This window comes from Mustela lutreola, chromosome 3 (genome assembly GCF_030435805.1).
Source record: "Mustela lutreola isolate mMusLut2 chromosome 3, mMusLut2.pri, whole genome shotgun sequence".
In the NCBI taxonomy this organism is placed as follows: Eukaryota; Metazoa; Chordata; class Mammalia; order Carnivora; family Mustelidae; genus Mustela; species Mustela lutreola.
Window position 1 is genome coordinate 51,401,858 of NC_081292.1, and position 27,666 is coordinate 51,429,523.

Below are 27,666 nucleotides of genomic sequence, written 5' to 3' on the forward strand. Positions count from 1 at the left end.
TAAGCTGTTTAATTTATTTTAAATTAAATATTTCACTAGACCTAAAAGACTCCAGTTCAAAAATAAACATAATTTCTTATTAAAAAATTTATAATGAAAATTTGCTGTTTGTTTTAATATATATGCAAATATGTAAAAACATGAACCAGAAGAAATAAAAATATGTAATAGACACATGAAATAGAAAAAATATAATCCAAGTTTTTTGTAGTATTCCAGAGGTCATAAGAACCATGCATACTACATCATTCCTTAAGGAGATTGATACTGAGAGTGACTGATAAAGTATTTCCTTTATAATCTATATCTGAAGAATTTGAGTTAAAAATTAAAGTATAAACAGACTATATGGCAGATGTTAGATTAGATATATAGATAGGTGATAAAGATGATGGCTAGATAGATAGATAGGTGGATAGATAAGGTGACAGCATTCTGATATAATTTTATACTTGGAAAAACTATAATTTCAATAGGACATGTGACCAGTAATGAAGTGGTGATGTTCAACATTTCAGTTTAAACCATTTAATCATTGGCTTGTTAAAAATGACATACTGGTCAATAACTGATAGTTCATTGATTATTTTCACAGGAATTTCAGCACAAGATAATTGTATCAACTGAGCTACTTAACCAAAAAAAAAAAAAAATTAGATCATTTGACCAAATTCTAATCACCTTAATTACTACTGCAATTTCTTCTTAAACACATACCATTTTTTTCTAACTGGAAATCCAATAAATTGTGATAGCATATGAATACAGATTTTTAGAATAGGATATAAGTTTAAAGATTTTCTAGCTATATATAATGCTGTTATCAAGATAAAAGATTAAAAAAAAAAAGCTAAAGCTCTAAGTAGTCAAATGAAATACCAGTTGTCATAGTATTAGTGTCGGTTGAGGCTAATTGCCGTGATGTCCTAGGCACTGGTAAAATCAGGGAAACAAACCAAATAAGTCATGCAGTCAATATTCAAATACATTAGAGACAACAATGAATATATGCCTTAAATCACAATACAATCCTCTTTATTTGTAGCATGACCCAAGTCCATGGAATGAGTTGATTTATTGATTAAATATTCATTCACTTCATACCATGTACTTGGTACTAGGACAGATGGTGTAGTTAATCTTATGGAATGAAAAGGGCTTTTCATGGAATATGATGTTTTGCAAAATAAATAAATCAAACAAATAAATAAATTAAGTCTGGAATTTCATCAGCAGGAGTAATGGGAATGACATATGCTTTGCAAAAGGATGGGCAGGAGAGGTAAGGTTTGTGGGAAAACTTAGGGTAGGACATCTTGGAGATCTTTAGGAATATCAAGTAGTCATGTGATTTTCATAGGGGTTTCAGGAAAAAAGGCTTGCAATTGAGCCTTAAGTATTAAATCTTTCAGCCTCACCTATACATTTCTGAAAACCATTGAAATAATTTAATATAGGAAATAAAACCTTAGTATAGTAATCTCATATATTCTCAAAGATGTTACAAAAAATTTATAAAATAGACCAATTTTTAATTTTCTAAAATTAATTTTTTAAAACTCCCAAAGGAAAAATAAATTTTAATTTGAACTCACCTCCTGCTCTAGAACTTTCTTCTTCCGTATCACATTCCCGTTTTTGTAGTGTGCACACTATATGTATATGTATATGTGTTTGTGCACACTTGCTCTAAGTAGATATGGTACTCTTCAAGGAGAGTCTCCATTTCAATCATAAGTAAAATATTGCATAGTCTTTGTCTAGCACTGGACTCTAACAAACTCTTTCTATAAGCCAGTTTAAGGATCAAAATTAATTCTTCATTGTGTCCTTATTTTATTCTGGCTCCCACTATCTATCCAATAATTCAAGTAATGAGTTATTGGAAATTGAAGGACATGGTGATACTAAAAAGTGTACTTGAGTTTAAAGTATTTACAGGTAAAACATGTAACAAGCTTTTGTATGAGATTACCATCCAAATATAGGTGGTAAAGACTATACAGAAGTCAAACCAAAACTGCTAAATAGCCATTTTAATAAAATGTTAATCCTGAAGTACAAGACATTATGGGTAAATTAAGGTTTTCAATAAACCTGTATGGCCTTTTATACACTCACAACAAAGTGGGCTTCTATTGAAGCTTTTGGAAACATTGACATCAACCAAGTTTTCAGGACCAAAGCTTTCTGTGCACACTAACTCTTAATGCTTACAATAACAGGGTGTACATAGCCTCTACATCATGGTTGGTTTGATGATGATGATGATGATGATGATGATGATGATGATATTATACAAGATATTTTATTTTTTTAAGATTTATTTATTTATTTGAGAGAGAGAGAGAGAGAGAGAGAGAGAGAGAACATGAGGGGGGAGGGGCAGAGGGAGAGAGACAAGCAGGCTCTCCACTGAGCAGGGAGCAGACACAGGGCTCCATCCCAGGAGTCTGAGATCACGATCTGAGCTGAAGGCAAATGCTTAATCAACCGAATCACCCAGGGGCCCCTACAAAAGATATTTTAAAGGAAAAACAAGAAGATGAACAGAGACCTTGCTTAACAAGGTGAATGTATACCTCTGAAAGTCTTTGGTAATATTCCTGGGAGTTCATCAAAGTCCTAGGTTACATTGGCACTGTTTTATGAAGAATCAATTTTGTATGACTATGGAAATACAAGTAAGTAATGAAACTGCTATACAGTGGAGGAATGTGATGAATTCTCATTATTTTGAAGATTTTATTCCAAAGAAATTTTGACTGTGGGCAAGACTTTAGGTTATTTTTTAACATTTTCCTCTGTTATCAGAATCATACAATTGCTTTGATAGAAAAATTAGAAGTACCTGCTCAGCATAAAATAATTCATAGAATAGGAGAATAAGAGACTTAAGAAAGAATTTATTAATCTCTCTCAAAGAAGAGATAATGAAGAAAAGATAGAAAAAAATTACATACTTTCCTTCCAAGTATCACAATTATTAGTTGTCCAAAACTTCAATCAAGGTGTCTAATGTTTAACAAGATTTAAAGATTCTTTTGATGGCAAGACACAATACCATGACATTTGGATAGATGAAAGTAAAGCTCTTTGAGAGAAGGGATGAAACGGCCACACGGGATTGCACCTGAGGACAGGGTTGGAGCAAGCTGGAGCTGTGGGGCACAGCTTATAGATAGCAAGCCATGTGGGGTTAGCTAGGTTTTATGGGCTTCCTGTGGATTGGCTTATCTGAATAATTTTACAGGCTCTGGGACATAAGGGTTGTTCACTGTCATTAGACTCTAGGCTCTGGAGGTGATTAGGGTGGGTGCATAATAGTCTGGTGTGTGATAGCGTAATAAAGGAAGTCACTGGTGTGAGTTTAATCAGTTCAAGTAGCAGAACTGACTAGAATTTAGCCTGGACCTCCAACCTGAGTCAGGACAGCATTTTTTAAAAACCCAAACATGATACCCCCACACATGTCAGAATGGCTAAAATACAAACACAAACAGAACAGTGTTGGCAAGGATGTGGAGAAAAAGGGAACCTGCATGCACTGTTAGCAGGAATGCAAACTGGTGCAGCCACTGTGGAAAACAGTGTGGAGGTTCCTCAAAAATATGCAAAAATAGGACTACTATATGATCCAATTATCCAATACTGGGTAATCGCACAAAGACTAGGAAAACACTAATTAGAAATGATATGCACAACCTATGTTTATTGCAGCATTATTTGCAATAGCCAAATCATGGGAACAGCCCAAGTATCCAACGATTGGTGAAGAGATAAAGAAAGTGTGGTATATATGCCCAATAGCATATTTCTCACCCATAAGAAAGAATGAGAGCTTGCTATTAGCAACAGCTTGATGGATCTAGACAGTATAATGCTAAGTGAAATAACTTAGAGAAAAACAAATACCATATGATTTCACTCAAATGTGGAATTTAAGAAACAAAACAAAGAAAAAAAGAGACAAACAAACAAAAAGGATTCAACTATAGAGAACAAATTGGTGTCTACCAGTGGGGAGGTGGGTGGGTGAGTGGGGGGCATGGGTGAAATAGGTGAAGGGGATTAAGAGTACACTTATCACAATGAACTCTGAGTAATGTACAGAAGTGTTGATATTGTACTAAAACTAATATAATACTCTATGTTAACTATACTAGAATTTAAAATTTAAAAATAAAAAGATAAAATCCCTTCAAAGAACAATTTTAAAGACCATTATATGTACATCTTGGACTGCTCCCACTCTTCTGCAGGGATCCTCTCATCCAGTCTGGTATGAACATGACTCTTACAAAGTTGAAGTGGAGAAATCTCAAGAATTTATAATTAGGGCACTAAACAGTAGATTTGAATTGATGATTAAAATGATGTTCTCAAATATTAACATATCTGATTTTATAAATATTAAAATCTTACTGTACCTGGAAAATAAAAATGTTAGAAATATTTTATTTTCTTAAACTAGCACACTTAAGATCATAAACTGTGGGCTTTTTAAAAAATATTTTGTTTGTGCTAAAAATGACAATAATGAGGAACTCATAATAATCATTGTTGCTATGTCCTTATAATTGTCTTAGCTACCTATGGTACAGATAATTTGTATGTTATAAAATATTAACATACATAATGTGAAGTTTAAGAAAACTATGTATTTATAAATTCTTGATTTCTATGAAAAATTTCCTATTTTTCATAACTCTATATTGTTTGGTGTCTTACTGAGTCTATACTAACTGGTTATAAGAAAAACAAAATATAAGAAGATAGGTGTATCTTTACTTATAATAGATCTGGGTATTTGCAATATAGCTTTTTTTTTTTTTTAAATAAAGAGGCTAGTTTTATCTGACCTTAGCAGAATAAGTCAGAACAATTAGAAAAAAAGAAACAGTTTATTTTTAAGCTTTGATTCCTACAATTCAATTACTTTTCTTTATTTGGATCAAGTGTCATAGGCTTGATTCAAGATTATGAAAATGAACTTTGTCACAAACAATTTTAATAAATAGTATCAGATTTGTGCTTTGTCTAATGTTTTAGGAGCAGAGGATAATTTATAATTTTTTCCTTACCATAGAGCTAATAACAGACTCACAACCAGAACATTCCCATTCTTTTTTTTTTAATTTTTATTTATTTTTTAAATTTATTTTTAGTGTTCCAGAATTCATTGTTTATGCACCATACCCAGTGCTCCATGTAATACGGGCCCTCCATAATACCTACCACCAGGATCACCCAACCTCCCACCCCTCTCCCCTCCAAAACCCTCAGTTTGTTTCTCAGAGTCCACAGCCTCTCATGGTTCATCTCCCCCTCTGATTTCCCCCAACTCCCTTCTCTCCATCTCCCCATGCCCTCCATGTTATTTCTTATGCTCCACAAATAAGTGAAACCATATGATAATAGATTCTCTCTGCTTGACTTATTTCACTCAGCATAATCTCTTCCAGTCCCATCCATGTTGATACAAAAGTTGGGTATTCATCTGTTCTGATGAAGGCACAATACTCCATAATATATATAGACCGTATCTTCCTTATCCATTCATCCAATGAAGAGCATCTTGGTTCTTTCCACAGTTTGGCGACCGTGGCCATTGCTGCTTGGGGTACAGATGGCCCTTCTTTTCACTACATCTGTATCTTTGGAGTAAATACCTAGTAGTACAATTACAGGGTCAGAGGGAAGTTCTATTTTTAATTTCTTGAGGAATCTCCACACTGTTTTCCAAAGAGGCTACACCAACTTGCACTCCCACCAAGGGTTCCTCTTTCTCCACAGCCCCTCCAACACATGTTGTTTCCTGTCTTGCTGATTTTGGCCATTCTAACTGGTGTAAGGTAATATCTCAATGTGGTTTTAATTTGAATCTCCCTGAGGGCTAGTGATGATGAACATTTTTTCATGTGGCTGATAGCCATTTGTATGTTTTCATTGGAGAAGTGTCTGTTCATATCTTCTGCCCAGTTTTTTGGTACAATTGTCTGTTTTGTGTGTGTTGAGTTTGAGGAGTTCTTTATAGATCCTGGATATCAACCTTTTGTCTGTACTGTCATTTGCAAATATCTTCTCCCATTCCATGGGTTGCCTCTTTGTTTTCTTGACTGTTTCCTTTGCTGTGCAGAAGCTTTTGATTTTGATGAAGTCCCAAAAGTTTATTTTGGCTTTTGTTTCCTTTGCCTTTGGAGACATATCTTGAAAGAAGTTGCTGTGGCTGATACCGAAGATATTACTGCCTATGTTCTCCTCCATTTTGATTTTTCTTAAAGAATTTCAATTGCAAGGGTGCCTGGATGGTTTAGTGGATTAAAGCCTCTGCCTTTGGCTCAGGTCATGATCCCTTGGTCCTGGGAAAGAGCCCAACATTGGGCTCTCTGCTCAGCAGGGAGCCTGCTTCTTCCTCTCTCTCTGCCTGCTTGTCTGCCTACTTGTGATCTCTGTCTGTCAAATAAATAAATAAAATCTTAAAAAAAAGAATTTCAATTGCAGATTATATGTCAAGATCAAAAAAGACATTACCTCTTCACAGTTTTAGTCTAATTTTTATTGTAGACTCAGTGCTAGATTTCAGTATTATATTCATTCTTTTTGTTTAAAAGATTGTATTTATTTATTAGACAGAAAGAGAGACAGGGAGAGAGGAAACCCAAACAGTGAGAGTGGGAGAGACAGAAACAGGATTCCCTCAGAGCAGGGACCTTGGGTTCATGAACTGAGCCAAAGACAGACGCTTAACAACTGAGCCACCCAAACACCACTCATTTGAAGCTTTTACCACTGAAATTTCTAACCACTAGTCAATTTTATGAGAAATATTGAGTTCACAATTAATTACATGGACTGTAGCCTTCTTAACATTCAATGTTAAAAAACAAAAGCAAATCCTAAAATTGAGTCATCTGCCTCAGTAATGTATAACTTCCACATTTCCATAAATTGTTTTGTGTTTTTGTTATTCTGAAATTCAAGGCATAGAGACATGAATTGTTTTTCAAATATTAATAAAGCCTTTTTTTTTTTTTTTAGAAAACCATATAGATACTGAAATTCCCTGGATTGTTTTAAAAATGCTTTTTTTCTCATAATTTTAGAGACCATTACTATGGAGCCAAGACATACTACCACTGGTTTATCATTCATTTATTCAATAATTTACTCATTCTACAAATAGTTAACTCCATTCTATGTAACAGCACTATTCTAGAAACTGGGCATATAGAAATTAATAAAAGGGTAATATTCTCTCATGGAGTGTTCATTTTAGCAGGGGAATACAGATGATAAATAGACATGTGTGATACATATGTATATATATTCCACAGAGAAAAGTAAGGCAAGGAAGAGATGTTGGGAGTCAAAAGGACGTCATTCTGTAATGACCTCATTGAGCAGGTAAAAATTGAGCAGATCCTGAAGCAGGAAAAAGGGTACCATGTGGTTCCTTAGAAATTAAGCATTCTAGAGAGAAAAAAAAAACCCAAATGCTATGCTATGATTGAATTTGGTATATTTTGAGTTTAAAGCCAGATTAATAGTGGATCACAGTAGTGGGAGAAAATGGGAGAGTTACAGGAAATAAAGTCAGAGAATTTGGGGAAAAAGGTGAGGTCAAACTGAAACTTTTAGGAGATTATATGGAAATTTGGATTTTACTCTGAGTCAGATGAGGAAGTAACTAGGAGACATTTCAGAAGAGGGTGAAGAGATCTATATTAGATTTAGAAACAACTACTTTAGCTTCTGTACTATAAAGCCAGTGCCAAAACAGGCAGAAAGTAGGAGGCAAATGATGGTGGCTTGGCTGATGGTAGTGGTGATACAGGGAGTGAGAATTTTTTAGATTCAGAAGTAGAGTTAATGAGAAATGCAAATGTATTGACTGTGGGACATTAAATATAGAGAAAAATCAAAGATTGTTCCAAGATTTCTCTCAAACTATTTGGCTGGAGATGTAAATTTGGGAATTTTAAGTACAGAGATGGAATTTAAAGTAATAAAATTGGATTAAATCATGTGAATAGTTAGTGGGCAGAGTTAAAGAAGTAAAAAAGTCCTAAGACAGAGCATTTGGGTATGTAAATGTTTAGAATTTTAGGAAATTATTAGGAATTAGCATTTCCTATTTCAACTTTTTGTTTGGAGTTGGCAAAATTTTTCTCCCCAAAACATTGGGACTTTAAAGTCATCAACACTTAAAATTCCCTTCCAGTTTACACAGATTGGTTCTTCAGTAACTTTGCTCTGCTTTTTTTTTGTTGTTGTTGCTGTTGTTGTTGTTTATTTTGTTTTTGATTTAACTTTTTTTTTAATACTACTGGATTTACAGAAAATTTGAACAGATAATACAGAGATTTTTCATCTACTCCTCACCCTAATATAGAAATAGCTTCCCTGAATTTAACTTATTGTATAACTGTAGTACAGTTGTTAGAAATAATGATTTATTATTATTATTATTATTATTATTATTATTATTTTAAAAAGTCAGTAGTTTACATTAAGATTTGCTTTTTGTGTCTTATGATTCTTTGGTCTTCAGCAAACACATAAGGATATGTACTCCCTGTTACATTATGATAAATAATTGTTTCTAATTATTTTAGTTGTAGTTTTTATATCTTTTTAGATTAAGAATATATATTAGCCACATATATGTAAAAATCAGTAACATCACTAAAAATAGCTGAATTTTCTTTAACTCTGAGTTTTCTCTGTATGAGAGTCTTATTAGTAGAGAAATACATTAACTAAATTAGTGTGACTCAGGACTGGATATAGATACTTCTAATTTATGTTCATTGTTTATAGATGCAAACTTTGATCAGATGTTTATTGTCTTATGCACCTATAAATCCCAATGTCTATATAATATAGTTCAATCCACTATCTATGATGGGTGAAAACGCTGTAACTGTTAAGTCATCCTCATTCATTAGAATGTAAATGTTCTAGAGTAGAGAGCCCAGATGTGGACCCTCAACTTTATGGTCAACTAATCTTCAGCAAAGCAGGAAAAAATACACAGAGGAAAAAAGACAGTCTTTTCAATAAATGGTGCTGGGAAAATTGGACAGCTATGTGTAGAAGAATGAAACTCAACCATTCTATTACACCATACACAAAGATAAACTCAGAATGGATAAAAGACCTCAATGTGAGGCAGGAATCCATCAGAATCCTAGAAGAGAACATAGGCAGTAACCTCTTCAACAACAGCCACAGCAACTTCTTTCCAGATATGTCTCCAAAGACAAAGGAAACAAAAGTGGAGATGAACTTTTGGGACTTCATCAAGATCAAAAGCTTCTGCACAGCAAAGGAAACAGTCAACAAAACAAAGAGGCAACTTGCCCACGGAATGGGAGAAGATATTCGTAAATGACAGTATAGACAAAGGGCTGATATCCAAGATCTATAAAGAACTCCTCAAACTCAATACACACAAAACAGATAATCATGTCAAAAAATGGACAGAAGATATGAACAGACATTTCTTCAATGAAGACATACAAATGGCTAACAGACACATGAAAAATTGCTCATCATCACTAGCCATCAGGGAGATTCAAATCAAAACCACATTGAGATTCCACCTTACACCAGTTAGAATGGCCAAAATTAACAAGACAGTAAACAACAAGTGTTGGAGAAGATGTGGAGAAAGGGGGACCCTCTTACACTGTTGGTGGGAACGCAAGTTGGTGCAGCCACTTTGGAAAACAGCGTGGAGATTCCTTAAGAAATTTTTAAATAGAGCTACCCTATGACCCTGCAATTGCACTACTGGGTATTTACCTCAAAGATACAGATGGAGTAAAAAGTGTGGTCCATATACACTATGGAGTATTATGCCTCCATCAGAAAGGACGAATACCCAACTTTTGTAGCAACATGGACGGGACTGGAAGAGATTATGCTGAGTGAAATAAGTCAAGCAGAGAGAGTGAATTATCATATAATTTCACTTATTTGTGGAGCATAACAAATAGCATGGAGGACATGGGGAGTTAGAGAGGAGAAGGGAGTTGGGGGAAATTGGAAGGGGAGGTGAACCATGAGAGACTATGGACTCTGAAAAACAATCTGAGGGTTTTGTAGGGGCAGGGGATGGGAGGTTGGGGTACCAGGTGGTGGGTATTATAGAGGGCACAGATTGCATGGCGCACTGGGTGTGGTGCAAAAATAATGAATACTATTATTCTGAAAATAAATAAAAAATAAATTTAAAAAAAAGAAAAATAAAAATGATCAAGAAAATCATTAGAAATGTAAGTTAATGACCTTCTTTTTTACTGTGAATCCCACCATATATGAACACTTTTCTTTAACTATTCATTATTGATAAAGGAAATATAACTGCTTTATAAATAAATGTAACTAATAGGAAGTGAATCTACAGCATTTATTATGGTATGGTGACTAAAACACTTTTTGACCACTGTTTAAAAGAATTGTTTGTTTCTCACAATATGGGAAAGCTTTTTATTTTTCCTATGATTTTATTTATTTGAGAGAGAGAGAGAGAATGAGAGAGAAAGAGATCATGAGAGGAGAGAGGTCAGAGGGAGAAACAGAATTGCCACTGAGCAGGGAGCCTGATGAGGGACTCCATCCTGGGACTCCAGGGTCATGACCTGAGCTGAAGGCAGTTGCTTAACCAACTGAGCCGCCCAGAAACCCCTGGTCTGCTGAGATCCCTTTCCCCCCTTCTTACTCACTGTTCTCTCATCTCTTTATCCCCAATTAATACACCAAAAATATACCCAACATTTGAACTGATCAAGAGTCAAATGTACTTGCTAATAGTAGGAGTTACTGTGTTAGTGAACTATGTGAAAAATCCGTTTGTAGAAAGATCAACCATATTTGGGGTGAGGCAATAGCTTCTCAAGGCTGATAATAGAGCTCTAATACATTTCAACAAATTTTGTTTGGTTTTGTTTCTAGTTTTTATTTGAATTCTACTTAATTAACATATAGTGTAATATTGGTTTCAGGAATAGAATACAGTGATTCATCATTTACATATAACAGCCAGTGCTCATCACAAGTGCTCTGCTTAATAACAAGTACCCATCCCCTGTCCTCCTCCCCTCCAGCAGCCCTCAGTTTGTTCTCTATAGTTGAGTCTTTTATGGTTTTCCCTTTCACCTTTTCCCCCTTTCCTATGTTCGTCTGTTTTGTTTCTTAAGCTCCACATATAGCTAAAATTATATGGTATTTTTCTTTTTCTGAGTCACTTATTTCATTGAGCATAATACACTCTAGTTCCATCCATATCTTGTAGTTGGCAAGATTTCATTCTTTTTAATGGCTGAATAGTGTATCATTATATATAGACCACCTCTCCTTTATCCATTCATCAGTCAATGGGCACTTGGGCTGTTGTTTGGCTATTGTTGATAATGTTGCATTATAAATGTTGGGATGCATGTGCCCTTCAAATCAGTATTTTTTATTAACCTTTTGTATTATCAAATAAGTATTTTGTATTTGGTAAATAACTCGTAGTGCAATTTCTGGGTCCTGGGTATTTCTAGTTTCAACTTTTTGAGGAATCTCCATACTGTGACTACAACAGTTTGCATTCCCATGAACAGTGTAAGAGTGTTCCCCTTTCTCAATATCCTCACCAACATCTGTTGTTTCCTTTATTGTTCATTTTAACCATTCTGACAGGTGTGAGATGATATTTCATTGTAGTTTTGATTTGTATTTTCCTGATGATCAGTGATGTTAAGCATCTATTCATGTGTCTATTAGCCATCTGGATGTCTTCTTTGGAAAAATGTCTATTCATGTCTTCTGCCCATTTCTTAATTGGATTATTTGTTTTGGGGGGCATTGGGTCTTATAAGTTCTTTATAGATTTTGGATACTAGTCCTTCATCAGTTATGCCATTTGAAAATATATTACCCCACAGATTATCTTTTAGTTTTGTTGATTGTTTCCTTCACTGTGAAGAAGTTTTTACTTGATGAAGTCCCAATAGTTCATTTTTGCTTTTGTTTCCCTTGCTTTTGGTGATTTATCTAAAAAGAACTTGTTATGGCCCAAATCAAAGAGGTTGCTGCCGTTTTGATGGTTTCCTGTCTCACATTTAGGTCTTTCATCCATTTTGAATTTGCATTTGTATATGGTGTAAGAAAGTGACCCAGTTTCATTCTTTTGAATCTACTGTCTAGTTTTCCCAACAGCATTTTTTGAAGAGACTGTCTTTTTCCCATTGGATATTCTTTTCTGCTTTGTTAAAGATTAGTTGACTATAGTTTTGGGTCCATTTCTGGGTTTTCTTTTCTTTTCTATTGATCTGTGTGTCTGTTTTTGTGCCAGTACCATACTGTCTCGATGTGACTATAGCTTTGTAATACAGCTTGAAGTCCAGAATTGTAATACCTTCAGCTTTGCTTTTTGTTTACAATATTGCTTTGACTATTCAGGGTCTTTTGTGGTCTATACAATTTTATGATTGTTTGTTCTAGCTCTGTTAAAAATGCTGGTGGTATTTTGATAAATGTATAGATTGCTTTGGATAGTATAGACATTTTAACAGTATTCCATTCCATGAACATGGAATATTTTTTCATCTCTTTGTGTCATCTTCAATTTCATTCATAAGTGTTTTATAGTTTTCAGAGTACAGATCTTTTACCTCTGTGGTTGGGTTTATTTCTAGGTATCTTATGGTTTTGCTACAATTGTAAGTGGGTTCATTCATTGACTTCTCTTTCTGCTTCTTCATTATTGATGTATAGAAATGCAACAGATTTCTGTATGTTTATTTTGCATCTTGCAAATTTGTTCAATTTGTGTATCAGTTCTGGCAAATTTTGACAGAGTCTTTTGGGTTTTCTACAGAAAAGGGGAAATAATAAAGATCAGAGCAGAAATTAATTATATAGAAACAAACAAACAAAAATCCAGTAGAACAGATCAATGAAACTAGGAGTTGGTTCTTTAGAAGACTTAATGAAATTGATAAACCCTTAGCTAGACTTTGTAAAAAGAAAAGAGAAAAGACTCAGATAAGTAAAATCATCAGGCATCTGGGTGGCTCAGATAGTTAAGCATCTGCCTTCAGCTTAGGTTACGATCTCCAGGTCCTAGATCAGGCCCCACATCAGGCCCCAGCTCAGCAGGGAATCTGCTTCTTTCTCCCCTCTACCTCTCCCCCTGCTTGTGCTCTCTCTGTCTCTCTCTTTATCCTAAATAAATACATAAATATTTGAAAAAAATAAAGAGTAAATAAATAAAGCCATGAATGAAAGAGGAGAGATGACAACCAATGCAACAGAAATACAAACAATTATAAGAGAATATTATGAATAATTATATACCAACAAATTGGGCAATCTGGAAGAAATGGATAAATTCCTAGTAACATGTAAACTACAAAACTAAAACAAGAAAAAGTAAAAAATTTGAACAGACCCATAACCAGCAAAGAAATGGAATCAGAAATCAAAGATCTCCCAGCAAACAAAAGTCCAAGCTGGTTGTCTTCTCTGGAGAATTCTACCAAACATTTAAAGAAGAGTGAATACCTATTTTTTTCAAACTGTTCCAAAAAATGCAGTGGAAGGAAAAACTTACAGACTCATTGTATGAAGCCAGCATTACCTTGAATGCAAATTTTTAATTAAAAAATTAAGTGAGGAATGCCTGGGTGGCTCAGTCATTAAGCATCTGCCTTTGGCTCAGGTCATAGATCTCAGGGTCCTGGGATCAAGTTCTGCATCAGGCTCCTGCTCAGTAGGGAGCCTGCCTCTCCCTATGCCCTCCTGCCTGCTTGTGTGCATTCTCTCTCTCTCTCTCTCTCAAATAAATAAGTAAAATCTTTTAAACATTTAAAAATTAAGTCAATAAACTCATTTTATTATGATAGAAACTTCTTGTTTCTCTTCTAACCAACTTGTTTAATACAGATCGTTCTCATTCAGTTTAAGCCTATAATTGAAGTTTTAAGGCCTTAGTCATGAAGATAGATATGATAATCTCTGTGGATTTAATATATATATATTTTTTTTTTATTTTTTTTTTTTTAAAGATTTTATTTATTTATTTGACAGAGAGAGATCACAAGTAGGCAGAGAGGCAGGCAGAGAGAGGAGGAAGCAGGCTCCCTGCCGAGCAGAGAGCCCGATGCGGGACTCGATCCCAGGACCCTGAGATCATGACCTGAGCCGAAGGCAGCGGCTTAACCCACTGAGCCACCCAGGCGCCCCGGATTTAATATATTGATGATATATTATCTGCTTTGCTGCAAGATAGGTGTTTAATCTCATTAAGTGATCAAAAAAAAAATCTCATTAAGTGATCATAAACTAAACATAATATCATGTTATTCACGTTATGTAAAAATGAGATAAAATGCACAATTGCATGATTCTTTTCACTGAATATTTTGTATTATTATTTTATATAACATGTATTTTACATATGCATGAATATTTTTAAACTAAGGAAAGGTTATATAGAAATACGTGTTCCTTGAAGTTGAAAGTCTGCCAAGAGCAAATTAAAGAACATCTTCTGGTGAAAAATAAACCTGTTGTCAAGTCTAAATTGAAAATATGTTTGAATTTGAAGTCAATTACATGAAAAAATTGACAATGACTGTATAAAAAAATCTTTTTGTTTTCAGATTATTCTTTGATACATGAAATACCTAGCCTAATAAAGTGTTATATATTGTACATACCATTATCATAGAAAAATACCTGACTCAATAAAATAAGCTAAAATCTGGAGTCTTAGGAAGTGTGTCAGAATTCTCAGTTGTGGATAGGTTTAGGTTAAGGTTTGGCTTCTGGGATTTCAGACACTTCTGAGAGCTTTTCTTTTGATCTTAGGTGTCCTATGACCTTCATGGAATTCCATTTGTCAGATTTCATGATGCAGCAGAACTTAAGGCCAAATACTCTTAATAAGGATTCTTGCCTGTGAAGAAACTTACAGATGTGTAGAAAATATTCCCCAATGCTGTTAAATTCTTTCTGAGCCTATAATAAACTAAATGAAACAAAACATATTTAGGATTCTTCCATTTAAAATGGTGAGATTTATAGGGAACATGATAAAGTTTAGCCATCCAAGCAGTAATTAGACTGAATATAAACGTGTTTATCAATCCAAGAAGACGAAATTTTACAATAGTTCCACATAGCAAACAAGTTACTCAGAAATACGGTACAAGATTAATATGCACAATGAATAAAATGTATACTAATGACTCTATATGAGGCTTAAACAATTTTCTGTAAAATAGATTTGGTTAATAGTGTAGAATTTTTAAAATAACATGTATTTAACATTTATATATAACTCTACATATACTATATAACTACATATAGTATGTATAGTGTGCATAATATAGTAATTATATATAGTATAATTATATAGGTATATTTAGTATGGCTAAATACCTACTTATAATTATATATAGTATGACAATGAGAAAAGAGGAATGAAATTTGATAAATGTAGGCTTGAATTCTCAGCTCTACTGCATACTAGTTGTGTGATCATAGATAAAATATTTATTCTCCACCTTGGAGTAATTTAATTGGATGATTTTGATAATCTAATAGTATATGCCCAGGAAAATTGGTACTGTTAGGTGCTGGCCCTTATACAATGTGTATATAATAGTTCTATTTTTCCCACTGACTTCCTTTCCATCTTGATTTTGCTACCTTGACTGTCAGCTGTTTCTTTTATTAATAATATACATTAGGTTGCTGACAAAAAGCCATACATTCTTTGGATGAATCAATGATAGGATAAAATATGGCATCTGTTATTTTTTTTTTAAGATTTATTTATTTTAGAGAGAGCAAGAGCATGAGCAGGGGGAGGGACAGAGGGAGAGGGAGAAAAGCAGACTCCTTGCTTCGTGGGAAGCCTGAGGCACTGCCTTAAGACCCCCAAGATAATGACCTGAGCTGAAATTGGGTTGGACACTTAAGGAACTGAGTCACCCAGGCGCCCCTTATTATATTCATTTTAATGGTTAAAAAGCATACATAAAGTAATTAGTTACACAAGAGAATTTCATTTTTAAAAAAAATGATTATTTGCAGTACAGTCAGCATTATTTTAAATGCAAAATATCTTTTTGTCCTTGTAGATTTGCATTATGAAAAACACTATCTCATAATTATAAACTCTATCTAAATGAAAAAAGGTGAGGGAAATGCATCTTAAGTTAAGCTTGCCATTATTTTGCTGCTGTTTATGAATTTTTAGTTGTATTATTTTATGTATTATTATTTTTTACATTTGCGTGGGTAATGTACTGATGGTGGCCTTGGAGAATATTTAGTAAGTATTTCTATAGGGTTGTAAGTAAATTAAAATTGCATCAGATTTTTGGAAGAGTGAAACTGGTAGAAATAACTAGCTGAAATAAGATTTCAGATAACGCACTTTTTTTTTTTTTTTAAGATTTTATTTATTTATTTGTCAGAGAGAGGGGGTGGAGCACAAGCAGGGGGGAACAGCAGGCAGGGAAAGAAGCAGGCTCCCTTCTGAGCAAAGAGCCTGATGTTGGGCTTCATCCTAGGACCCTGACTCAATTCCAGGACCCTGAAATCATGATCTGTGCTGAAGGCAGATGATTAATCGGCTGAACCACCCAGGCGCCCCACCTTTCTACCTTTTTAAAAAAAGCAACAAAATTCACTCCCACTTAGCTTTAATTATGCAAAGATGTGTTTAGCATTATGGTCTTGAAGCATGTTAGACATTTGGCATTCCCTAGTATTTTTTTTCTATTGGAAAAATAAAATTTATCTCAGAAACAATTTTTAATACTGATAATATAGATATAGTAATTTCAGTATCAACCTCATAATATATCAATTTCAGCTATATCCTAGTCTTGAACAAATAGACAAAATTAATAGAAAAAATGTCTTAGGGGTTAGTAAGCTTTACTGTTTTATAAGTCTGTTTGGTAAAAAGTTATTTCACAATCTTTATTGACCTAGCTTAAATATGAAGACTCATAATACACTGGTGGGAAAATAATGAAATTCTCTACAAATTGACTTTTTTCCATATGTCAGATTTAAAAACATCCAGGGGAATACTTAATGCTAAATGGTAAAATGCAGTAAACACAATGTCTATTTTAGTTATGTAAATAAATAAATCACACATTTTATACAGCAAGCATAGACTATGTACATATTCATCATTTTGCTTTTTTTCCCTAAAAACAATGAAACAGTCTTGAAGGTATTTCAATTTTCAACATTATATGATCTTCTTTTTTAAACTTAAAGTGGCATGTCATTTTCATATTGCTCAGGCAATGATAAAACCCATGATCTTTTTTCCTCTCTGTTCATGAAATATTTTCATATCCTCTTTAATGTGAACTATTTGTTTATTCCAAAAGAAATATTATTGAAGATTGGTTAAAATATCTCCTTGAGATTACTATTAATTGTAATTTCTATGTGCATAGTGTGGTATAGAGGGGTTCTAGCTTCTTTTATGTGAGTTTCGATTTTATAAACAGCTGATTTATAATGCAAAGATACTAGTGATTGCTGGCACATTTCTATTTTTTCTGTCCCTTAATGTTGTATATAATTTTTGTAGAACAAGTTTTAATTTTTATGAAGTCACACATTTATATGTATATGTAATTCCTTCTATGTATTAACAATAAAAATTTTAGAACTCTCCTCTTGAAGGCTGAAGAATCTTTGTGATCTTTACTTGTTGGTTTTCATTTTATGTTTAATTGTTTGATTACCTAAATCTAGTTGGCATATCATAGGATGCATATACTCAACTTTCTTGTTTTGCAATAGCTTTTTAAAAACACCATTCCATATAATAAACATATAGCTTTTAAAAACACCATTCCATATAATAAACATCTTACCTTGCTCATATGTCTTTATCATATAGTAGACTTTTGAGCTAATCTTTTCCATTTCTTCATGTCAGACTATATTAATTAAGATACTGCATCAGGTTGCAAAGGCCCAAAAATTGATTTTTAAAATAGAGAAATTTATTGCTCACCCCCATTATAGGTCTTACATAAGCTGCTCAGAGCAGTTATGACATCTCCATAATACTGGACATCCAAGCTCCTTATTTTATTGCACTGCCATTCCAAGCAAACAGCTTCATACTGAAAGTCTAAGACAACTATTTCAAAGAAGAGCTGTCAAGCTTCCTGCCTTTGAAGTGTGTAACCCAGAACTGTACATTTCACTTCTGCTTAAAATTCATCGGCCAGAATCTAGTCACAGATACAGGTCTAGCCACCAAGAAGATGGGAAATATAAATTAAGCTGAACAACTATGTAACTAAGTAAAATTCTTAGTGCTAAAGAAGAATTAGAAATTAATTTTTGGAAGGAAAAATAGTAATCTCTGCCACAGGCCCAGTTAACACTTGTGACTTTGTGTTTTGACATCTGGTAAGGAAAATCTTTGCTTAATTCTTTTTAATGCCATTTTATTTTGGCCATCCAGCCCTCCATTTCTTCTGCCAAAGAAATTTCAATATCAGTTCAAAATAAAATGACTGGATATTTTATAAGATTTTCACAAACATAACAAATTATTTTGGAAAGAATTTATATCTTTAAAACATCATGTATTCCCCCTTAGTAGGTATGACTTACTATTTATTAGAAACTTATCTGTAGTTCTTGGCAGCGTTATTTTCTTTTAATATTAGTTTTTTCATCAAACCTTCTTATAATTTTTCTAGAAGTATTCCTGTATATTAGCTTTTTGTTACATGAGGAATAAAAGCGAATTGTCAAAATTTAGAACAGCTATAGATATTTCCAGAAAATGAATATTCATTTATCTTAAAATATCTCAGTTGCATTTCTTCACTATTTTATCCAAAAATAACAATGACTTTTCCCTATTTGGATCTAATTTTTTTCTCTGGTTTATGTCTCTTCTTTTTTTGACTGGCAACCATAACTAACATTATGTTAAGTATTTAAATAAGGGAAGAGGTATTTAGTTCTCATTTTTGATATTATAGAAATGCCTCTATTTTTTCAAATTCAGTTATGTAAGAAACATTTTGTTTGAGGTAAATGTCATCTGTACTATCTAAGGAATAAATCTGCTACTTCTAATTTTAATAGCTTTATCAGGAAATATATGTCCAATTTTATGTATTTCTTATGACTAACAATATAGCCAACTTTTAGTTTTTCCATTGATTTTAGAATTACAATAGATTTCCTAATATATAATCATCTTTTCAATATGGGAGAAATGTTACTGAAAACATCTGACAGATCTTTTGCTATATGACCAAGTTGTACTTGTGAGAATTTTAAGATTTTCCAAATAACACTTTAAACTATTTTTGGTTTATGTCTTAAAGTTGAATTTTGTTTGATTTGTGCTTCACCACTGGAGCTTAATGCACATGTATGGATAATGTTATTTGGAGTCAGGGATACAAATCCCACACTTGTCGGCTTAGCCAGCAGCCTACATCCTGAAAGTTGAAGTTTCCTCCCTATTTTCTTTCCTCCCTCCCTCCTTCCTGCCCTTTCCTCCTTTTCTCCTTTCTTACTAAGCCTGCAAAATCAAATGTGTATTTTAAACTTACTGCACATCTTCATGTGGACTACCTGCATTTTAAGAGCTCAGTAGCCACTTGTGCTGCTTGTGCATTGTCTTGGGGTTTGACTCAATGGGATACTTATCAATGTAATAATTTACTTCTGAACCCATTCACATTGCTATATATATTCAATCTCATTTATACCTATGGACATGTTCCTTTAGAGGTTCAGAGTCTGGAGATAACCTCCGTGTGAACTCCCAGATCTATGAGCTTTATTGCTTAACCTATAGATCACCTGGAGTCTGGCAATCATTGTTGGTCTTGAAGAATATCTGTGGATTATTTCTGCATTCCACTAAATATTTCAGAAATAATTCAGCCGTTGGGAAAGTGGATGTGAATTTCAATAATTTTCACTTAAAAGCAGTTAGTTTCACTGAAGCTGCTTATTTACTACCTGTTTATCACAACAATATCAGAGGCAGCATCTGAAAGGATCTTTCCTGGGACCTGCACCTCTGTAACAGAACATATGAGAACACATTGACTGTGGCAAGGTATAAATTCAATGTTAGCATTGTTCATTTGAACACATACAATTTACCTATATGACTATGCCCAAGAGACTCATAGTCTAGACATGTCCTTCATGTGAACTCACCACTAAGTACCCTCAAAGAGGTGGTGTTTTTTTATTTTTCATTTTCTGTACACCTGAATAATTAGTGTAGCATGGGGATAATTCATTCTATAAAATGGTTTGCCAGAATTGTCAAGGAAATCTCTGGGTATGGTATTTGGTTAGGCTACATTTTCTTATCTCTCTCATTTTGGTTATTTGTGTAGTTCACTATCTCTTCTTGTTTCAGTTATGAAATGTTCATAAATATATTATTATAGAGAACATTTTATGATAGAATACAATTATGACAACTTATAAAAACATCATTTTCAAAACTATTAATTTTATTCAGATTTTGAAATCTACTATAATAGACTTGGTATTTAATAACTTTTTTGGTTTCTAAATAGTCATTCCAATTTAATTTTTTAAGGATTGATTAATTGACTTTAAGATTTATTTAATTTATGGCAAGGGGAGACATAGGGAGTGGGGAGAGAGAAAATCTCCATCAGACTCACAGCCTAGCCTGGAGCTTGATGTAGGGCTTGATCTAGGACCCTGAGATCATAACCTTGATTTTGGCTCTTAGAGCCAAAATCAAGAGGCTTAACTGACTGAGTCACCCAGCACGGCTATTTATTTATTTTAAAGAGAGAGAGAGCAGGGGTGGGGACAGGGGTAGAGGGAGAGGGAGAGAATCTCAAGCAGACTCCTCACTCAGCAAGTAGCTGGTGGGGGTGGGGGTGGAGAGCTCAATGTCATGATCCTAAAATCATGACCTGAGCAGAAATCAAGTCAGAGGCATAACTGACTGATCTACCCAGGCATCCCTTTTCATCAGAAAATCTAATATTATTTATTTATTTGTTTGTTTGTTTGTTTATAGACAGCTTTTCTTTTTTTTTTTAAAGATTTTATTTATTTACTTGACAGAGATCAAAGTAGGCAGAGAGTCAGGCAGAGAGAGAGGAGGAAGCAGGCTCCCTGCTGAGCAGAGAGCCTGATGCAGGACTCAATCCCAGGACCCGAGATCACGGCTTGAGCCGAAACAGAGGCTTTAAACCATTAAGCCATCCAGGCTTCCTGTAAAATTTTATTTTAAGTTACTGTAAATTGAAGTTAATTTGTAATGCTTCTGTTTTCAATCCACTTGTTAATTTTATGGAATAAAACCTTCCTTTGTGGCATAGCTTAGAACAACATATTGTAATACTCTCTTACTGTCACAGATAGGATTTGTTTGCATAAATAAAACTTTAATATTTATCAATAATTTTGTATTTAGGTTTCATTGAATATTGTTTTTCAATTATCTGTGCCTTCTTTTATTTGTTTACTTAAAACTTGGTAGATAATACCTATATGTTGGGATAATATAACCAAACTGTGTGTTTTTAAAAATTACTCTTTATGATTCTAAAATCGTTTTAAGTTTCATTGATAGAATTTTCTGAGGTAAAAACATTTTTTTCCTTCAGCTTTTACTTTTTATAAATTTTAAAATGCTCTTGATTTTAATTAATGTTTTATCCTATTCTTTTTATTTTCAAGCATTTGCCTGCCATGTAATTTCCAATCTGTTTGGGGAGCTCTTTTTTCAATTCTTTTTTAAAGTTGTCTTCAGTTAATCAGATATTTGTCTTTTTATTAGATTTAATTGTCTTATAACAATATTTCAACCATTTACAATATTTAAAACTAGTATATTTCGACTTTTGTTTATACATCTACTGTATTCCTTTATTAACTAATGTTTGTTATGTATTATTTAATATTTTACAGGCATTCGGTAGATATGTAAGTTTTTTATTCTGCCCTCTGTCACTGTTCAGTGTCAAAAAATCAAAGGTGTCATCAGTTGAAGGAATGAAATAATGACTGTCACCTCAGTTTAATCTTAGTAGAAAATTATATATTTTCTTTCTAATTCCTTAGTCAACAATTCTAATTTTTTTAGTTTTGTTCCTCCTTTTTATGTATTCAAAATAATGGTCATTTAAAAATATTTCATAATCTATTTATAGCGCCTTTAAAATATTTAAAAATATTTCATGATCTATTCATAGTGCCTTGTGTTTTGTTTATTATTATTATTATTATTATTATTATTATCCCCCCCCCAAAAGCTAGTCTCCTTACTCAGAGTCCAAGGCAGGGTTCAAATTCATGACCCTGAGATCAAGACCTGAGATGAGATCGAAAATTGGATGACTAACCAATTGAGCCACCCAGGGGCTCCCATTTTGTTTTTTGTTTAATTCCTTTTAAAGGCTCAGACCTTCCAGATCCATATTTGTTATTTTAAATGGATTTAGAGTCTATTGGTCTTTTTTTTTTTTTTAATATACATGTAAGTATGGCTAACATTCTTGCCTCAGCTTTCCATTAGTAAGTTAGAGGGTATTCTAGAAGGTAGGCAAATATGAGAATTTTAAATGCTTAAGGTAACTTTATCTAGTAAAAAATCTGTTAAAATAATCAGTTTTTCTCTCTATATTTAAGATACTTAATTTCTTGAAAATTTAAATCAGTCTGCAGGCAATTTTCTTTTCTTTTCAGATTTATTGAGATGAAATTGACATATTGTATAAATTTAAGGTGTTACAATGTGAAGATTTGATTTGTATATTTGTAAAATGTTTATCACAGTCAGGTCAGTTAACACACCCTTCCCCTCACATAATTACAATTTTATTGTTGTTATGGCAAAAACATAAAGCTCTACGCTCATAGTAACTTTCAAATATGTAAAATTTGTTAACTATATTGTTAACTATAGTCATCATGCTGTACATTAGATCTCTGGAATTTATTCATTTTAATAACTGGAAGTTTGTAGCCAATATCTGCTGATTTCCTTTACCCTCCAACCCTTGGAAAACACTATCCACCATTCAGTCATCATTATACCCTCTGTTTCTACGTATTCAATGTTTTGGGAAGATTCCAAATACAAGTAATACCACACATTATTTATCTTTCTTTGTGTTTTTTTTTTTAATTTTTTTGTTTTATCTTAATTCAATTAATTAACATATATAATGTATCATTAGTTTCAGAGATAGAGCTCACTTATTCATCAGTTGCATGTAACACCCAGTGCTCATTATATCACATGCCCTCCCTAATGCCCATGACCCAGTTTCTTTGTGTTGTTTACTTCACTTAGCATTACGCCTCCCAGGTCCATTCATGTTATAGCAAATGGCAGAATCTTCTTTTTTTATGGACAAATTGTATTGAATAATATACACACTACATTTCCATTATCTATTCAACAACCCAAGGATGCCTAGGATATTTTTCTTGTCTTGGTTATTATGAATAATGCTGCAGTGAACATAGGAGTGCTGATATCTCTTTGAGACAGTGACTTCATCTTTTTTGGATATATGCCCAGCAGTGGGATGACTGGATCATATGACAGTTCTATTTTAAATTTGATGAGACACTTTCATACTGTTTTCCATTATTTACATTATTCCCACCAATAGTGCAGAAAGATCGCTTGTTCTCCACATTCTTGCCAACTTTTGTTGTCACTTGTCTTTTTGGTAAAAACCATCGTAATGGGTGTGAGTGGTATCTCAGTGTGGTTTTGATTTGCATTCCCTGATAAATAGTGGTGTTGAGTACACTTTTTATGTACTTGTTGGCTATTTATATGTCTTTTTTTGGAAAAATTTCTAAGTCTTCTACCTATTTTTTAATCAGATTTTTTTTCCTTGCTATGGAATAGTGTGCGATTCTTATATATAATTCATGAACCTTTCATCAGATGTGTGATTTTCTCCCACTCAGTACATTGACCTTTCATTTTGTTTATTGTTTCTTTTGCTGTGCAGAACTTCTTTGTGTAATGTAGCTCAGCTTGTTTATTTTTATTGTTATTGTTTGTGATCTTGGTATCATAAAAAAAAAAAATCATTACCAAAATCAATGTCAGGGAGTTTTCTCCATAAGTTTTCTTCTAAGAGTTTTGTGGTTTCATGTCTTATGTTTAAGTCTTCAATCTATTTTAATTTTATTTTGGGGGGTGGTATATGGTATGGGTTCAATTTCAATTTCTTTTTTCCTTTATTTTCTTCTTTCTTTCTTTCTCTCTTCTTCCTCTTCCTCCTCCTCCTCTTCTTCCTCTTCTTTTTTTTCCATGTAAATATCCAGTTTTTTTGTTACACCGTTAACTGAAAAGACTATCTTTTTCCCAGTGAGTTGCCTTGGCTCCTTTGTCAATATTAGTGGGCCATCTAGGCATGAGTTTATTTCTGTGCTTTCAGTTCTGTTCCATTGGTCTATATGCCTACCTTTTTTTTTTTTTTTCCCCCTGCTAGTACCATACTGATTTTATTACTGTAGCTTTGTAATACAGTTTGAAATCAAGAAACATGATGTCTTGAGCTTTGTTTTTTCTCAAAATTCCTTGGGCTATTTTATAGGTTCTTTTATTATTCCATATGAATTTTAGAATGTTTTCTATTTCTGTGAAAAATGCCACTGGAGATGCTGACCTCTAGGAAACAAACTGAAGGTTGCTGGAGGGGAGTGAGGTCAGGAGGATGGGATAATTAGGTGGTGGGCTTTAAGGAGGGCGCTTGGTGTAATGAGTACTAACTGTTCTATGCAACAGATGAATCACTAAAGTCTACCTCTGAAACTAATAAACAAAAATAAAAAAGAAAGAAAGAAAATTGTCATTGGAATTTTGAAAAACATTGCACTGAATGTGTAGATGGCTTTGGATAGTATGGACATTCAAATAATAACTCCTCCAGTCCATGAACACTGGATATCTGTTTATTTACTGATCTCTTCTTCAATTCTTTTTTTCATCAACGTCTTATAGTCTTCAGTGTATTGCTATTTAACTTCCTTGGTTAAATTGATTCCTAATATTTCACTGTTTCTGAACCTATTGTAGATGGGATAATTTCTTCATTATTTTTTCAGATAGTTCATTGTTAATGTGTAGAAATGTAACTATGTTTTTTTTAGCACTGATTTGTATCCTGAGCTTTATTGATATGTTTTATTAATTTTAAGTTTTTTGAGAGTATCTAGAATTTCCTATGTCAAAGATTTGATCATCAGCAAACAGAGGCATTTTTACTTCCTCCTTTCTAATTTGGATGACTTCTTTTTTTTTTTTTTTTTCCTTGCCAATTGTTTTGCCTAGGACTGTCAGTACTATGTTGAATAGGAGAGTGTTGCCACTCTTGTCTTGTTCCTGATCTTAGAGAGATAACTTTCAGTTGTTTACCATTTAATAAGATGTTAGCTGTGGGTTTGTCATATAAATCCTTTATTATGTTGGGATATATTCCTTCTATACCCAATTTGTTGGAAGTTTTCAAACCCAAAAAGATGTTGAATATTGTCAAATACTTTTCTCTACATCTACTGAGACTACCATGTGATTTTTGTCTTTCTTTCTATTAATTGATATATCATGTTTTTATTGATTTGTATATATTGAACTATTTTTACATTCCGGTTATATATCCCACTAGATCATAACGTATTATACTTTCAGTGTTCAGTTGAATTCACTTTGCTAGGTTTTTTTAATTGTTTTTTAGGATTTTTTTTGGTGGGTTCTTTGTTTGTTTTGAGAATTTTTCCATCTGTATTCATTGGGGACATTGGCTTGTAGTTTTATAATCTTTTTGTAGTTATCTGACTTTGGTAGCAGAGTAATATTGGCCTCATAAAATGAGTTTGAGAATATTCCCTCCTCTTTAGATTTTGGGAAAATTTTGAGAAGTATTGATGGTAAATCTTCTTTAAATATGTGGTAGAATTCATCCATAAAGTCATCTGGTCCTGAGCTTTTCTTTGTTGGACATTTTTGTTACTGATTCAGTCTTCTTATACATTTTCATCTGTTAAGATATATAATCCAGTTTGGTAGATTGAATATTTCCATTATCCAATTCCTCTAAATTATTCAATTTTTTGGCATATAATTGTTCATAGTAGTTGTTTATGATCCTTTGTGTTTCTGTGGTATGAGTTGTAAAGTCTCCCCTTCCTTTGTAATTTTATTATTTGGGACTTCTCTTTTTTTCTTGGTAAGTCTAGCTATAGGTTTTTCATTTTATTTCTTTTCACAAAGATTTATTGATCTTTCTATTGTTTTCTAAACTCTGTTTTGTTTGTTTGTGCTCTGATCTGTGTTATTTCCACTCAACTAAATTCTGGATATTTTTTTCTCCTTATTCCTGGAAATGTAAAATTAGGATGTTCATATGAGAGCCTTCTTTTTTCTTAATGAAGGCTTTTATCATGCTAAATTTTTCTCTCACAACTACTTTGGCTGCATCCCATAAGTTTCAGTATGTTGTGTTTCCAACTTAGTTTATTTTAAGGTATATTTTGGTTTCCCTTTTGATTTCTTTGATCTATTGATTTTTCAAGAATGTGTTTAATGTTCATATATTTAGAATTTTCCAGCTTCCTCTTACTAATGATTTCTAGTTTCATATTGTCATATTCAGAATAGACATTCAGTATGATGTCAATCTTTTTAATTTGAAAAGACTTTAAATTTAATGTATAATTTTAAATATCTTTTTACATACATTTATTATCTACCTCTTTGTATCTTCATATTAAAAATATGAGTCTTGGGGTGCTTATGTGGCTCAGTCAGTTAAGCGGCTGCCTTTGATTCAGGTCATGAATTCAGGATGCTGGGATCCCTCCTCAACGAGGATTCTGCCTTTCTCTTCCTCTGTCCTTGTCCCCTGGTCATGCTCTCTCTCAAATAAGTAAATAAAATCTTTTAAAAAAATGTGTCTTATTGGCAACATTTTTGTCTCTTCCTTTTTTATGCATTCTTTTGGTCTCTGACTTTTCATTGTCTTATTTAAACCTTTAAACTGTTTCCATTTAATGTAAATATTAATAAGATTAGATTGGAACTCTTCTTAATATTTTATATGAGTTCTTTTTCTTGTGTATTTTGTTTGTTGGTTAGTTTCTCAGTTTTTCCCTTTCATATATTTTTTGGATGATTATATTTTTTAAGGATAGTGTATTTTTTAACTTGTATTTTATTTTGCACTTTTAGCTCTAATGTGGTGTATTTGGTGGTTGCTCTACAGATTGCAATGTACATTAATGATATTTGATTCTACTTATAATTAATATCATAATATTTCATATAAAAAACTGGGAATTTTGAAATTTTATGGTCCTGCTTCCCAACATCCTTTACACAGAGTTGGAATACAAATTTTATTTATGTACATTTTTATCCCCACTAGTCATAGTTTAAAGTGTGTTTTTAAACAGTCATATAGATTTTTAAAATATAAGAGGAAAATACTCAGGTATTTACTATTTCTATTCCTTTCTAACTGTTTGAGTCTCACTCTGTTATTTGTCTTCCTTTGAATAATTTGCCTTATCACACCTAATATTGTGGGTCCGGTAGTGAAAATTTTTCATGAATTT